This window comes from Chenopodium quinoa, unplaced genomic scaffold (assembly GCF_001683475.1).
Source record: "Chenopodium quinoa cultivar QQ74 unplaced genomic scaffold, ASM168347v1, whole genome shotgun sequence".
NCBI classification, from domain to species: domain Eukaryota; kingdom Viridiplantae; phylum Streptophyta; class Magnoliopsida; order Caryophyllales; family Amaranthaceae; genus Chenopodium; species Chenopodium quinoa.
In genome coordinates this window covers 2,923,510-2,938,931 of record NW_018742738.1, presented here as the reverse complement: position 1 = coordinate 2,938,931, position 15,422 = coordinate 2,923,510, and the positions used below count along the sequence as shown (strand labels likewise).

The window sequence follows — 15,422 nt, the reverse complement described above, 5'->3', positions numbered from 1 at the left end:
AAAAAAAATAAAAAAAAAAAGAAAAAAAAAAAGAAAAAAAAAGCCAAAATAATTAATCAATAATAAAATTAGACATGGAAAATTAAAAGTGAACGAAAAGCTTGTGCACCATCCAAAAGTAATATGAATTTTGAGCGAAAATATAAATATGTGTATAACAAAATAAAAATGAGTAGTGAAATAAATATAATAAGAAACTTACTATGGGAGCACTTCACTAACATCCACATTTTCAATTAGAGTTTATCCTATCATCATGCTTTTTTGTAAGAAACTAGTAAGGGTTTTCCAATGAGTTTTAAGAAAAATCATAAATCTCGTTCATTCCATTCTCCCAAGTAGAGTTCAAGGAACATGAATCATAAGTTTACCCCATGCCCAAATTAGTCTAAATGTACTAGAAATGTGTTCAGGAGCGAGGGTAAAACAATAACGTTCTTTTTTAGGGAGGAAACGTTATTCTAGCCCTAGTGTTGCCTCTACTAGCTCGTCCTTTTTCATAATTTCATCATCAAACAATATATGCAACGTGGCTCCTAAAACTAATTTAGTTGATTTTATTTACAAGCACTAATCATGTAGGAATTACATTGCAAAATTCATTGTTCTTTTGTTATTCAAATTCGTTAAAAGAACAAGAAATAAACAATGTTTGTCTTGACTTAAGTGATAAAACAATCAATTATTTATTCAAATTCTAGTCATTATTCAAACAAGAATACTATGTGAATTAAATTATTTAAAATTTTGTTTAAAGTGGTCAAACAACACTATTTATTCAATTGAAGTTATTTAAACAATAAAAAAAAGTGATTTATCTGTGTGCTCAAGAAACTAACCGTTCATCTTTTATGTTAAATCTTCGTTTAATGTGTTAATGGACTTTCTTTCTTCTTCGTACCTCCAAGGATTTCCATGTTTTAAATTAGAGTTGGTAAGTATTTGGGAAGAGAGAAGAAAATTATTATGATTGTAGGAGAACTTGACAGATTAGGGTTTTGAGAATACTAAAATTAGAATTCTCATTTTTCCGTCCCCTTTAGGGTTGAACCAAGAACCCTATTTATAGGCGTAGGAATCTAGGTTTAGGGTTTTAGAGCAGTGCTATTAGGTGGTGCGTGCAACTCTCTGATTCACGTTGGGTGCTGCACGCATATCATTGACTTGCGCATGCAAGGCGCGCGCAACTCACTGAGTTGTGCTCGGTGCACATTGCCTTATACGAAAGTGCATTTTTAAAACTTCCATAACTTTTGATTGCGAAGTCGGATTAAGGCATGTAATATATCATTGGAAAGCTCCAAATGTCTACTTAAGATATCATTGGAAAGCTCTGAATGTCTACTTTCTAATGCCCTAAAAATTAGGTTAAAATATGTTATGGATCAAAAGATATGGCCTTTCGAGTGCAAGGGTGTCGGTTTTAGGGCTCGATTTACTGTTTTGATCATAACTTCTTCATTTTAAGTTTGAATTGGGCTTATAATATACCGTTGGAAAACTCTATGAAAGGGCTTCATCTTTATTGTCCTTTCATAGAAATTTGATCGTTGGTTTATCTAATTGGCTCGATTTTTAACTGTGTTAGATCCATTGGATCTAAACATTGTATTTAACGCATTTAGGTTCGTTATTAATAAAGTTTAAACATGTGTGAGCAAGTTTTAGGCCTAATTAGTAATCAGAAAAGGCTCTAAGAAAACTTGGTCTCAAAAATGTGTTTTAAATTACTTCTTAATGCATTTCATAATCCATACATCAACTTTATCTATCATAACGAGCGGGATTTTGTAATATAACCCCACATCCTATCAGGACAAGAGGCAAAAGTAGGTATCTGTACTAATTCTAAGAACCGATGCCTTGGGTGCTTTTGCATGGGCTCCCCGCATAGCCACGGCCACGCCAAGCGTCACCTCATAGCCTTCAGCACCGCAAGGCACGTAATGCTGCCTACGAGGCGTGCTCACGACGTTTGGCTCGTGAAGGCCTCTGGAGGGCTTACTGCTGTGTGGGCTTATGCTCTTTCCCACACAATCGCACGCACACATGCATCACACATGACGCGCACAGCACACACCTGTTGTTGCCTCGAGGCACCCATCAGCCTCGAAAGCTTAGCGCAGCCCGGCTAGCCGAGTGCATGCTTGGGGATTTATGCATTATTACTTTCTTTATCATTGTAAAATGCATGGGCCAACACAAATAGTGAATGGATGAATGGAATGTACATTCTCCCGCAGGTTTTATAAAAATGGCAACTAGTAGGGCCCGATTAAGATAGAAAATATGGATTGTGTTATGTCATGTACTTTTGTAAATCATAATACGGTCTGCGTGCCCTTGAGTATTTTGTGCCTTAATATTTAGGTTATTCATAATCGTAGATACTAGAACTTGCATTATTTTGGTTATGTCTTGAAGACGGAGGTTCTCGGAAGACGAAGCCATGATATTGCAAAAGACGACCCTTGAAGACTTGAAGACTTAAGGACTCATGCTAGTTGCCAAATTCATCATTTATTTATGTTTTCGATATGTATTACCGATTATATATATGAATTATATGTTAGATGCGTGTTTAGAATTTCGAATGTTGCGATGATTTATTAAGTTCACTTAAATCAACAACCATATAGAAACCCTAGGTCCCTAAAATATTGAGTAAAATTTGTCATTCCAAAACAGCACTTACCGACCTATTGAGAGTAGTGATGGGCTACGCCAAAGCGAGCCATCACTATCTCTCCCTAGGATACGTAAGGTATACCAGGTATGCATGTTGATTTTGGTTATACTTAACGATATGAGTTATGTAGTCCTAACATATCGCGGTAAAGTGGATAAGCTATTGAAAGAGCATTAGATACGACGATTTATCTACCAAGAGTGGCTTAGAGCAATTAGCAAAGAGTTGCTTACCTTCACTACTACAAAAACACCCTACGGAGTCGCCTCAAATTAACAGGTGATGCGTATAGTTTTTGAGTCGCCTCTTACAAAGTATGTGACACATAAAGCTTGTGAAAAACCATCTAAAATTTAATTGAAAGGCATATGCATCACCTACTCTATAATAGCCGACACATATACTATACACATCCCATCATTTATTATGTGTGACTCATAAAGTATTACTTTATTAGTCGCCTCTAGTCCTGCATTATAACAGGGGACACCTTTGGTCCTTTGCCATGTTAAGAAAGCAGCTTAAAACAAAAACCCTAGAATCCTCATTCATTCATTCCCTTGTCTTTTTTTGTTCCACCCTCTCCTCTTCTTCCTCGTTCATTCCGATCCCTTGGTGTTTTTATTCCTTCCTCTCATCGCATTTCACCGACAAGGACTACCACCTCCTACTTGTCTCTGTTTTTAGCAGTAGATCAATTTATCTTCTTCAATCTTTCATTCCTCTTTCTCACCTAAAAATGATCAACAAAGGAGGAGAGACAAAAATCCTTTTCAAATTCCGCATTTCTCTCTCTAATTCATCACTTCATCTTCACTTTCTCTCTCCTCTTTGACTACATCGACGACGATGACTTTCTTCAATTTCTCGTCATTTCCCCTTTTCAGTATTAATTTATCAATTTTTAGTTTTTTTTTTTTTTTTGAATTTTTTTTTTTTTTTTGAATTTTTAGTTTGGCGATGTTGTTTATTTATGCTTGTGTAGCATTTCTAAGCCCTCTTTTATGGTTAGAAATGCGAGAAATCCCGCATTATATTGTTGATGATTGTCGATGACTGATGCACTCTGGTATAAATGGTTTATTGAATTTTACTATTGTGAGGGTTTTCTTTTAAGAGACTGCTGACTGAATTTAACAGCAATGAGCTAGTGATCCCTCCCCATCTCAATAAACCCCCTTTTCATTGATTTCATTGAGTAGGATATGTTTTCATGTACTAAGTTACTTATAATCTCCTTTTACCTCAAATATTGAGTGCATCTACACCGTAATTTTCAACCTTGTCACAGAGTTTGAAAACCCCGAAGAGGTTTTGGAGATCGTGAAACTTATTTTTGCTAAAGTTGTTCAACAACCAAATGAGAAGCCTGTCTGCGACTGAAGATGTACATATCTCTTGTTTTTTTTCAACTCCTTTTCCCTTTTGCTTGTAAATTTGGTCAGACGTTCTAATTTAGAGTGTTTACCTCCAGATTGTTCTATCTTTATAACCTTCTTGAACACGCATACAACCGTTTCTATGTTTACTTGAAGGCCCTCAACCTGGCTACCATTGGTAAAATTACATAGCATGTTGTACCTTCCATCAAGAAAATTAACAGTTTCTTGAGTGAATGGAATCTTAGCATCCAAGATTAGAGAGAGAGCTTTTTCTTGCAATTTTCAACGTTTTGAAAGATAGCAAACTAGCAAAGGGTATTTTATCTTACCCCCTCCCCTCTGCCACTACCACATGTGTTATTCTTGTATAAATATTTCATAATGGTGCTGAAATTTTGTACTTTCACCTCAGGAAAGGAATCATTTAATTTCCTCTCGAAGTATTTGGTAACTTTTTTCTACTGAGGATGAACAAGCTTTGAGTGAGGCCAGAGAACATGCCACCAATGCTATCATAGAATTTGTGAAAGGACCTGACATGTTTCAGGTATGTATGTCTACTGTTTATATTTTACTTCAGCTGTATTTATTCTGAGATTTTGACCGGTACATCTACACCATTACTTAATAATGGGGCTTGGGTGTGCTAGATGGAGTATGAATTAAGGATATGAAATAATTTCCTTGCATTTGCTCTGCTTTTGAAAGCTTACTCTTCAGGTGCAGTTCACTATTTTAATGAAATTATGTCACTTTAATTGCCTTGGAGATGATATTTGATATACTTTGCTAAATTATTTTTTTTGTATTGCTGCTGGTTTCTTTTGTTTGGATTATAAGAGTAAAGAAGTCTAATATTGTAAAGTTATTGCTTTTCTAGTTGGTTGTTGGGAAATTGGCTTCCGGAGAATTTAATGTGACACTACTATACCATATCCTATGAGTCCTTGAATTTTTATTTGTACATATCTTCTCTATTTTCTCTCTTTATTGTGGACATTCTAGTATGCCAATTTGATATGTTTTTCATTTCTTAATTTTTCTTATCATCCAAAAGTCTAGACTAAACTGTAGAGATAATGAGAAACTAAACAAAGGTCACATTTCAAGCCTCACCGTTACTTATACTGCAGTGGGGATTCCATTTGTGTAGTTGTGCCAAGTCTGCTGGCTAAGCTGTGCCAATTTTCTAGGGTTGTCTCCTTATTAAAAAAATTAGTAACCGTTAAAAAATCCATGTTAAAGACTTAGAATAGGTCTTTGTCTCAGTACATAGAAAACGTGAGAAAAACTATCTAGTAATCTTGGAAGACTATTGTTGTATAATATAATGTCTGCCCTTAACAATATGGTTAGTTTATTAGAACAAGCCATTAAATTGATGTTCGGTGAAATGCAATAATTATAGGATAGGTAGGGGCTGTTGTTTAAGATTTCACTTGATGACTTGCACTAATTATAATGTCTTTCCTTATCTATGTGATTGTTCAATTTACAAGAAGGAAAGTATGAAGAAATTCTTAATTTTATGTTAAGCTATGAAGGAAGAGGGATTTTATTGTTTTTATTTCTTCTATATATGGACTTTACTGCAGAAGCAAATATTTGCCTCAATGTATGTATGACATTCATGGGGTTTATGTAACCACATATTTAATTATAATTTTGAAGATGAATTAATTCATCTCCTACCGAGTCATTAATTTTTCTATTGCTGAGAAATTTAATTTTATAAAAGTTTATTTTATGACAAGACAAATCACAAGGTGGGCATGAAACAAGTAGGAGACTCAAGACTCATATTCTCCTCGAGATTGAAGGCTTTGATAGTTCGGTGAATAGATTCTACATATAGGTGATTGTTCATATTTTTATGGCAGATTACTAGAAGTATTGCCATTGAAGTTTTTGAAAGCCTATTAGCTCAAATGGTAGAGCAATGTGCTATTTCACATAGATTTAGGTTCAAGTCCTACATAGGTTGTAAATATATACAGTAGAAAGCTAAGTGTGAATTTAAGGAGGAAAAAAAAAATTTCCACATCACCTTTGAAGAATTACAATTTTCATAAAGTTACTTTACGCATCGCCTCTTTTAAAGAAGGGGACTTATAAAAGCATCTAACGCATCGCCTATAATGAAAAAGTTGACTCATAAATCTACCTAACGCGTCACCTGTAATGAAAAAGGTGACTCGTAAAATAACCTAATGAATCACCTGTAATGAAAAAGGCAACTCATAAACAACCTTAACGAGTCACCAGTAATGAAAAAGGCGACTCATTACCAACCTATCGCGTCACCTGTGTGAAAAAAGCGATGTATAAACCAACCTAACACATCACGTTATAGGCGACAGTTAAGGGGGTACCCTATAGTGTTGGTACCTATAGTGTCGCCCTTGAAGCGATGTGTAAGATGTTTTAGAGGCGACTCGATTAGGGTTTTTGGTAGTAGGGCTTAGAATATTGAGTGTTAAGACAAAGCCAAAGCATGCTTAACTATTAATTCCTTCTTTTGATCTTTGAATCGACTTATTCTCACCAAATGGGGACAATTTAATGTGTGAATAAAAGGTTTACTAAGTTTGATTAATATACATGATTTCAATGGTATTTAATTAAGTATTATGAATGGTTTTTCATTTCAAATTCTTTCAATTGTAGAATCATGTCTTCAACTAACAATGACAACAACCTAATGTGCCCGAAATATCCCGAAAAGTTACCATTTTGCTTGAACTTTGTGAACTTTAAAGAGTGGGAAGAAGAACTCCAAAAGACCCTTCGAAATTGCTACCTAGAGCACATTCTTTACATACCCATCCGGAGTTTCTACTCAAAAGGGGTTATGAGAGATGAGGCTCATGAAGAGGCCGGGGATTTGTGATTTAAAATGAGTCTCACGACTTATGGAAAATCCATCTTAGAATAATGGAAGGGGAAGTTCTCTAAGTATTTTCCTGACATGCTCCTCAAAGCTCTAGAGGATATAGTCAATTAGAGGGTCACCAAGAGAATCAATGGCAACTATGATGGCATCGTGGAGGAAGTGACTAGGTCACTCTCCAACATGAAGATCAAGCCACCGCAAGAAGGGTTCCTAGCCAAGGAGAGGCAACAGGTATGGGATCAGGTCTACAATGCTAGACTAAGAACTGGGATGTCTCTTTGAGTCCATGTGCTTTAAATGATAAGGCTATTCAATGACGCTCATTGGAAAGCCAGTGGAGGATGAGTAAGCTGCTCTCATGCTATTGAGTTCTCTCCACTCAGGCTATATCACATAGAATATGCGGCTAACTGCCAATCCTGACAAACTCTCTTTCATGGAGGTTATGAATGAGCTTCAATGGGATGACCCTTGTGGAAGTGATATACTCAAGCTTTCTCTAAAGGCAATGAAGAAGGAGTTCAAGAACAAGGCAAGGATGTTATGCTTAACTGTAGTTGGCGGGGCCACTACAGAAGAGAATGCAACATGTTCTTAGGAAGATGAGGCAGAGGGAAGAGAAATTTCTACCTCAAGAACCAAGTGGGAAGGGCTTACCAAATGGATGTGGATATACAAGCGAAAGAAGAAGTTAATCATTCCGGAGAGCTTGTAATCACATAGTTTGTCTTAACTTAGAACTTGTTTAAGTTTTTGTTATCAACTATACATTGATCTTTTGACATTGGATGTCATGTTTTGTTTTGATCACGAGACTATTTTTTTAAAAGTCTTGTTTATATGGTATGACATGTTTGGCTAAAATGTATGCTTTCATAAGAAAAATAAGTTTATAATGTTAATAATACCACCAAGAAAGCTAAGATCATTGAGTAAAATAAGACGTACTTGTGGCATTGTCGTCTTGTCCACATTAACATCAACCGCATCAAGAAATTTGTTTGGGAAGGTGTTCTTTACTCATTCGATTTACAATCGTTTAAGAATTGCAAAGGATGTTTATTAGGAAAGATGACAAAGCAGCCATTCTCTAAATTAGGAGAAAGGGCAGGTGACTTGTTGGGCCTAATACACACAGATGTAAGTGGACCATAGAGCTCCACCACAAGATACGGGCATCGATATTATCTGACATTAACAGACGAATATAGTGTATATGACTATGTCTACCTTATGTCTCATAAATTTGAATGATTTGAAAAGTTCAAAGAGTTTCAGAGTGAAGTTTAAAATCACCTTGGCAAGAAATCAAAGCCCTTGGATTAGATCGAGGTGGTGAATACTTGAGTTAAGAATTCGATGAACATCTGAAAGAAAAGGGTATACTTTAAGAATTGACACCTCTTGGAACTCCACAATGGAACAGAGTTTTTTAAAGGAGAAATCAAACCTTGTTAGACATGGTACGATAAACAATGGGTCTTAGTGATCTTCCTATATCTTACTGGGGACACACACTTCTAATTGCAGCACTAACACTGAATCGTGCTCCATCAAAAGCTGTGTAAAATACTCCATACGAGCTATGGAAGAAGAAATCTCCTAGGTTGTCTTTTATAAAGATTTAGGGATGGGAAACATATGTCAAGAAATTAATTTCTGATAAACTTCACCCCAAATCTGATAAGGTTTTCTTTGTGAGCTACCCTAAAGAAACCAAAGGGTATTACTTCTACAGTAAATCCGAGAACAAAGTGTTTGTTGCTCGAGATGGTGTCTTTTTGAAGAAGGAACACCTTTCCAAATGACAAGTGGGAGGAAAATCAAACTCGACGAAGTTCGAGAGGACGAGCAACAAAATTCAGATTGACAGTCAAAGTGCTCAAACAACATCTGTTACCGCCGGTAAAAATGTGCAAAGTCAAACCAACAATGTAAATGCTCAGTTCGTTACCCTGCGTAAGTCGCAGAGGTCGAGGTCTCAACCTCATGGTATCTTGGTATTGTATTAATCGAGAATCAGGACATCCTTGTAATGGATGGAGATGAACCGGCAACCTACAAACAAGTGATGGCGAGCACCAACTCTGCTAAATGGTAAGAGGCTATAACTTTTTGCTAAATGGCAAGAGGCCATGTTGGAAAATCAAGTATGGGACTTGGTTGACTTACCCGAGGGTTACATACCTATTGTATGTAAGTGGATTTTCAAATTGAAAACTGACAAAGATGGAAATGTATTCACTTACAAAGCTAGATTGGTAGTAAAAGGTTATAGGCAAATTCATGGTATCGATTACGATGAAACCTTATCTCTGGCCGCAATGCTTAAATTCGTTCAGATCCTCCTATCGTTAAAACCGCCTTCCTTAATGGAATTTTGGAAAAAAACAGTGTATATGACATAGCCTGAAGGTTTTTTCAACCAAAACAATGATGGTAAGTGTGTAAGCTTAAAAAGTCCGTCTACAGGCTGAAGCAAGCTAGTAGTTGTTGGAATATGCGATTCGATGAAGCCATTAGTAAGTTTTGTTTTATAAAAAATCCAGATTAATCTTTTATTTACAAGAAAGTCAGTGGTAGTGACATCGCCTGCCTAATCTTATATGTCAATGACATAATTCTCATTGGAAACCGCATTCCGATGTTAGAGTCTTTAAAGGCCTGGCTTGGAAAATGTTTTTCAATAAAAGACTTGGGAGAGGCTTTGTACATATTAGGCATCAAGATCTATAGGGATAGATCTAAGAGGATGATTATATTGAGCAAAAGTACTTATATTAATAAGGTACCGGCACGATTCAGGATGGAAGAAGCCAAGAGAGGTCACTTACCCATGTAACATGGCATAACTTTGAACAATAAGCGGTGTCCAAAGACACCTAACGAGCGAGAAAGGATAAATGAGATCCCATATGATTCGCTAATTGGATCGATCATGTATGCTATGATATGTACTAGGCCAGATGTATCATATGCCTTGAGTGCTACAAGCCGATACAAATCAGACCCAGCAGAGGCTCATTGGACTGCGGCCAAGAATATCCTAAAGAACCTGAAAAATAACAAGGATAAATTCCTAGTATATGGTGGCTCAAGAGAATTAGTTGTTGAAGGTTATACCGATGCAAGCTTCCAAACAGACACAGACGATTTAAAATCCACGGTTTGGATGTGTTCTTTCTAAATGGAGGAGCATTTAGTTGGAAGAGTTCTAAGTAGAGCACAACTGCAGATTCTATAATTGTAGCCGAATGCTTGGCAGCTGCTAAAGCGGCTAAGGTGGCACTTTGGATTCGTAAGTTTGTTGGTGAACTTGTTGTTGTACCCTCTATGAAGTGTCCAATAGCCCTCTATTTTCACAACAATGGGGCTAATGCTCAGGCCAGAGAACTAAGGGAACATCAAAAGGTCAAACTTGTTGAGCAGCGATTTCACAAGATTAGAGAATGGAAATCAGAGGGTGAAATAAGAATTTGTAAAGTTGGAACGGAGGACAATGTTTCCGATCCACTTACTAAACCTTTTCCTCAAGTAAAGCACAACAAGCACGTTAAGGCAATGGGAATCAGGTACGTTGGAGATTGTCTTTGATTTCCCTGTTTAGTGTGAGCCTATAAAGGCTATGGTGATGGAAAGACGTGTGAGAAGAGTCGAGATGGTGACTCTTTAGATTGGGTAAGTTAAGTGATGTGGGTTCAAGCCCCCAAGTCTAGCTCTATATGGGTAAGTATAAGCATTGGAAATGACTTGATCATCATGTGTGGATATGAATATGAATGTGGTCGCACCTTGATGCGAGGTTGCGTATGTATCCGTTAGGAATAAGGCCGAACGTAGCTCTAACAGAACGTTGCACAAGTGTATATACATCTCAAAGAGGTTTTTCAAGGATTGAAATGTGGTTAAGCTGATGGTTTACGGAACAAAGGGGTAAAAGGCTCAAGACCCAAGAGAAGCCCCTAAGATATGCAATTGTGTATTTGAAATTTTAGACTTTACAAGTTTTATTTTTCATTTTTTTTTTCTGTATTGAATTTCTTTTCTTTTTTTTTAATTTTTTTTAAATCAATGTAGGCGATCTCGGATCATGCGGTCAATCACTCACTTTGCATTCATGTTTCCCAAGCATGGTACTAAGCACTCGATGAGATACACAATTCGAGACGCGTTTGTATCCAAAAAATTGGAACACTTTCCTTTAGACATTGTTGTTTATTTACTTATTAGTTTTTTTTATTTGAACTTGCTTTCTGGATGTTACACAAATTTCTCACCTTCCCATCCTAGGGTTGGTGAATGTGGGTTGAATAAATTAGACCAATCGTTAGACGAGGCTCAAAGTGGTTGACGAATGAATGGATATGTGATTAAATTATTAATACGGAATGAATAAGTTGCAAAGGTGCCTCAAGTCATTGATGCCTTGTGTTTGGTTTGGAAATTATTTTCTGTAATGAGTGAATGAAAAATTCTATGATCGAGATGTACAGGAAATTTGCTCATTTTATTGATGAAATTGGTGAATAAATAAACACATAAACACAATAGAGTCTACGATGAAAAACCTATGCTAGACATAATAGGGGAATGGAAATAAAGAATCATGAAATCTTGCACGATTGACGCGTCGTGCGCCTTGTCTTCATTAGTTCTTACCGCTTGGAGGGACAAATAGTAATTTTTCATCAACTAGATCTTGAATAACGTCCTTCAAATTCCAACATTGCTCGGTAGTGTGGTCTCTTCCTCGATGGAACTTGCAGTGGTCATTTGGATTCCACTTAGCGCTCCTTTTTTCAGGTTTTGGCTCTAAAAATGGCTCAATAGGTATGATCAAGCCCTGACCGTAAAGGCAATCAAAGGCCGCATCACAAGTCAATCCTAAAGGAGTATAAGTTCTTCTTTTTTTTAGGTAACGTAGCATCAAGAGCTAACACTTCATGGAAATCGACTTGGCTTACATTTTTTGTAGTATTTTCGTGTGTAGAAGACGAAGAAGAAGGAAGGACGTTCTTTTTGTTTTTCCAAGTGTTATTATTGTTACTACCAGGAGTCTTTATTAGCTCGCACTACTTGAAAAAAATTCTGACAGAACGATTCTAACGGACACAAAAATCCGTATGAAAGTCCAAAATTTCCGACGGATTTTATTTCCATCAAATTTCGAAGGAATTTTAATCCGCTGGAAAATTCTTTATTTTCGACGAAAATTCCGTTGGAAATGTTATATTTTCTGATGGAAATTAATTCCCTCAAAAATTTCCAATGGAAAGTAATTCTGACGGATTTATGAATTAAAAAAAAGAAAGAAAAAAACACAAAACCCTAATTAAAACAAAAATATTCCCCTCCTCCTTTGCTTTCTCGTTTCTCTCTTCTCTCTCAACACCTCTTTTCTTTTCTTTCTCTTCTCTTCTTCTTTTGGTTTAATTTCTCTCTATCTCACAACCTTTCCTACACTAGTCTAATTTGCACAAATTGATACACTAACTAGTTTAATCTCTCTATCTCTTAGTCTTCGTGGTTCGACCCTTTACTTGCCGCTAACTAGTTTATTGTAAGTTTAGGTATTATAAATTTCTAATTTGGTTAGGGTTAATAGACCAACGACCTACTCTTACCCTCGATCAACTAGGTCTCAACAGCAACCTAAAAACCATAAAATTTACAATGAATGCCGAAAAATAACATCAAGGTCGAGAATAACATGTTGCAAGATAAATTCTTACACAAACAGAAGAGGTGCCTCGGCGCAGCTGCCCACGCAGCGCAAATACGAATTCCACTCATGACTTGCCTCGGTCACACCAGCTGGATCTAACAGGGAATCTATTGATCGCTCCGCGACGCCGTTGAGGGGCCAATCCCAAAAATTACTCATAGAACCACAGCTTCAATGAAAAGTAATCTCTAAGAACATGAGTTAAACTGGTTAAAACAGGACAAGAAGAAGAAAGATCGTCACCTCTACAACTCTTCATAAACCGTAGACAGCGACAGGGGCCTAGTCATTCAGCTGCCTGCAGACATGACGCAACGACGAGAGTAGATCAGCATATCCATTGCTAGCCTAAATATAGGATCTTATCTCTCCGATCCTAACAAGAGAAGGAAGATAGAAAACGAGCACACGTGAACTCCTATCATGAGAAAGAGTCCAAGAAATGAGAATCATGATAAAGATTCGCACTCGCTACTCAGGTGTCGTCTCAGCCAAGTCAAAGCCATGGGCAAGAACAAAAGCCAACTCTAACCACCCGGTCTTAGGACCACCTCGAGGCACCGGCCGAGTCCTTATATGTCAGACCGGACCTAACAAATCTGCTACCTCAGCCGCTCCCCAAGTGAGGTCAAGAATCTGCCGTACGACCCGCTCGATGAAGCGTAAGTCGTTGATCATGTTAAAATCCAGAGGTGTCACTATCATCTCCCCCAAGCAAAGTGAAAAGTGTTGGTAGTATCCCAAAAAATACTCCAACAACGCACAAACAACTGTCGAGCCACAACCCCAGGGGCTGCGAAATTCTACGACCACAGAATAGAAATCTCCTAAACCAGCAGATTCCCACAAGGCGTTAGTGACTAGATCCCTCGTGATAATCCTGTATAGCCAGGGAATCAAATCTCCAGCTCCGGATCCATGATGGCGAAGCGTGCCATCGACTACGCCGGTAAGTGGACGGTGAGAAATATGGTTCTCACGATAGGAAACCAACTAGTCTGGTGTACACGGAGGTGGAATCCACCTACCCTTACTCATAGAAGGGCGAGGCTCAGTCTCTAAGGCAATTTCGTCCATGCCCTCAGGAATTGTGGGGTTATCCTCTCGAAAAGCCTCACGCCGACCATGAAGTAGAAAGATCGGAATCCCATTGTCTAGGCATGCTATTACAAAAAAAAAATCTAAATACTTATCATCATTTCTTAAGTTATTTAGTTATTTATTCAAAAGTGGCTTAACGGCTACCTCAAGTTGTATTTTCTGTTATACGCAAAATTTTTAGCCCTAGACTATAAATTAGAAAAATAATAGAATTATTTCTAGTATCTAGTTTCTCGATGACGAACTAACACTACTAGAATTTCCGTGTTTTAGGGACGCTTTTTAGGCCTATTCTCGACGCCAAAAAGCGTCGTTATTATATTTTTTCGACGCTTCAAAAAAGCGTCGAAAAAAGCTGAGTCGAGAAATTTGTTAGACACTATAAAGCGTTGCAATTATCGACGCTTTTTACTGTCTCGAAATGTGTACTAAGCGTCGCAATTCACACAGTTCGCGCAATTTCTCAAATTTGGCGACGCTTTTACTTGTCTATAATCTTACAATTGGCGACGCTTTTTTATGTTCAGAGTTTCATACCTTTAATGTCTTTTACTTTAGTGACGCTTTTTTTTGTCTATATTTTCAAAGTTGACGACACATTTTCTTGTCCTTTTCTTTAAAAATATTTTTACAATAACTTTACCCAAAAATATATAAAATTTCAGTCACTAAACCTATTACTAACTAGTATACTTGTATTAACTAAAAAATTAAATGTACAACAATATTATGCCAAAAAAGAAAAAACTCGCTTCACGGGATTCTCCACCGTCTGACGGACCATGCCACCGTGTCGCGGGATTTTACCACGTGACGCGGGGCCCATCTGTGTGTCCTGCACGCTGTTTAAAGCTCCTAGCGAATACTTTGGCATCTTTGACTAAGTTGGAATGATTTTCCACAACTTTTGGACATTTTTTTTCTCATCGGAATGACGCAAAAAATTCTAATTGATATTTTAATGGTACCAAAATTACCATTTTACCCCTAACAAGCATTAGGGTCAAATTTTTAATAATTTAAACACCTATATGGTCGGATAGTCGACTTGAAGGTAAATCATCTGCGGCCTATGTTCGGAGATAATCGAACCATCATACACTTGCAAATCTCATCCGACAAGTTTTTTCCTCAAGCGTGGAAAATTGTCGATCGTTGTCACCTATCAAAGCAAATAAGTGAGTGATTATATCAGTTGTAAGTTTTCCTCAAGCATGGAAAATATTATCGGTGGATTTTTTTCAAGTATAGAAAACCGCCAAGTCAGCTTTCCTCAAGCATGGAAAGCGTTACCGGTGGATTTTTCTTCAAGTATAGAAAACTGCCAAGTCGGCTTACCTCAAGCATGGAAAGCATTATCGATGGATTTTTCTTTAAGTATAGAAAACCGCCAAGTCGGCTTTCCTCAAGCATGGAAAGTATTATCGGTTGATTTCTTCAAGCATAGAGAAGCGCCAAAACCATATGTTGACTTTCCTCAAGCATGGAAAGTATCATCCGGTAGGTTTCTTTAGGCTTAGAAAACTACCAAACTCATCAGTCGACTTTCCTCAGGCATGTAAAGTGTTTCAACGAAACGTCATTCGGTGGATTACTTCAAGCATAGGAAGCTACCAAACTCATTTGTCGTCG

The 15,422-nt window shown here is 37.2% G+C and overlaps 1 long non-coding RNA gene across 3 annotated transcripts; it reads left to right on the top strand.

The window, feature by feature from the left end:
- Positions 1-3,153: 3,153 nt before the first annotated feature.
- On the top strand, positions 3,154-15,044 carry LOC110724138. Of its 3 annotated transcripts, none has more exons than XR_002511854.1 (4): positions 3,154-4,076; positions 4,164-4,386; positions 4,484-4,618; positions 11,042-15,044. It is a non-coding gene; the product is annotated as an uncharacterized LOC110724138 (long non-coding RNA). The 3 variants fall into 3 exon arrangements; XR_002511855.1 differs by lacking the exon at positions 11,042-15,044 and adding an exon at positions 5,826-8,339; XR_002511853.1 differs by lacking the exon at positions 11,042-15,044 and having other exon boundaries at positions 3,155-4,076; positions 4,484-8,339.
- The last annotated feature ends 378 nt before the right edge of the window (positions 15,045-15,422 follow it).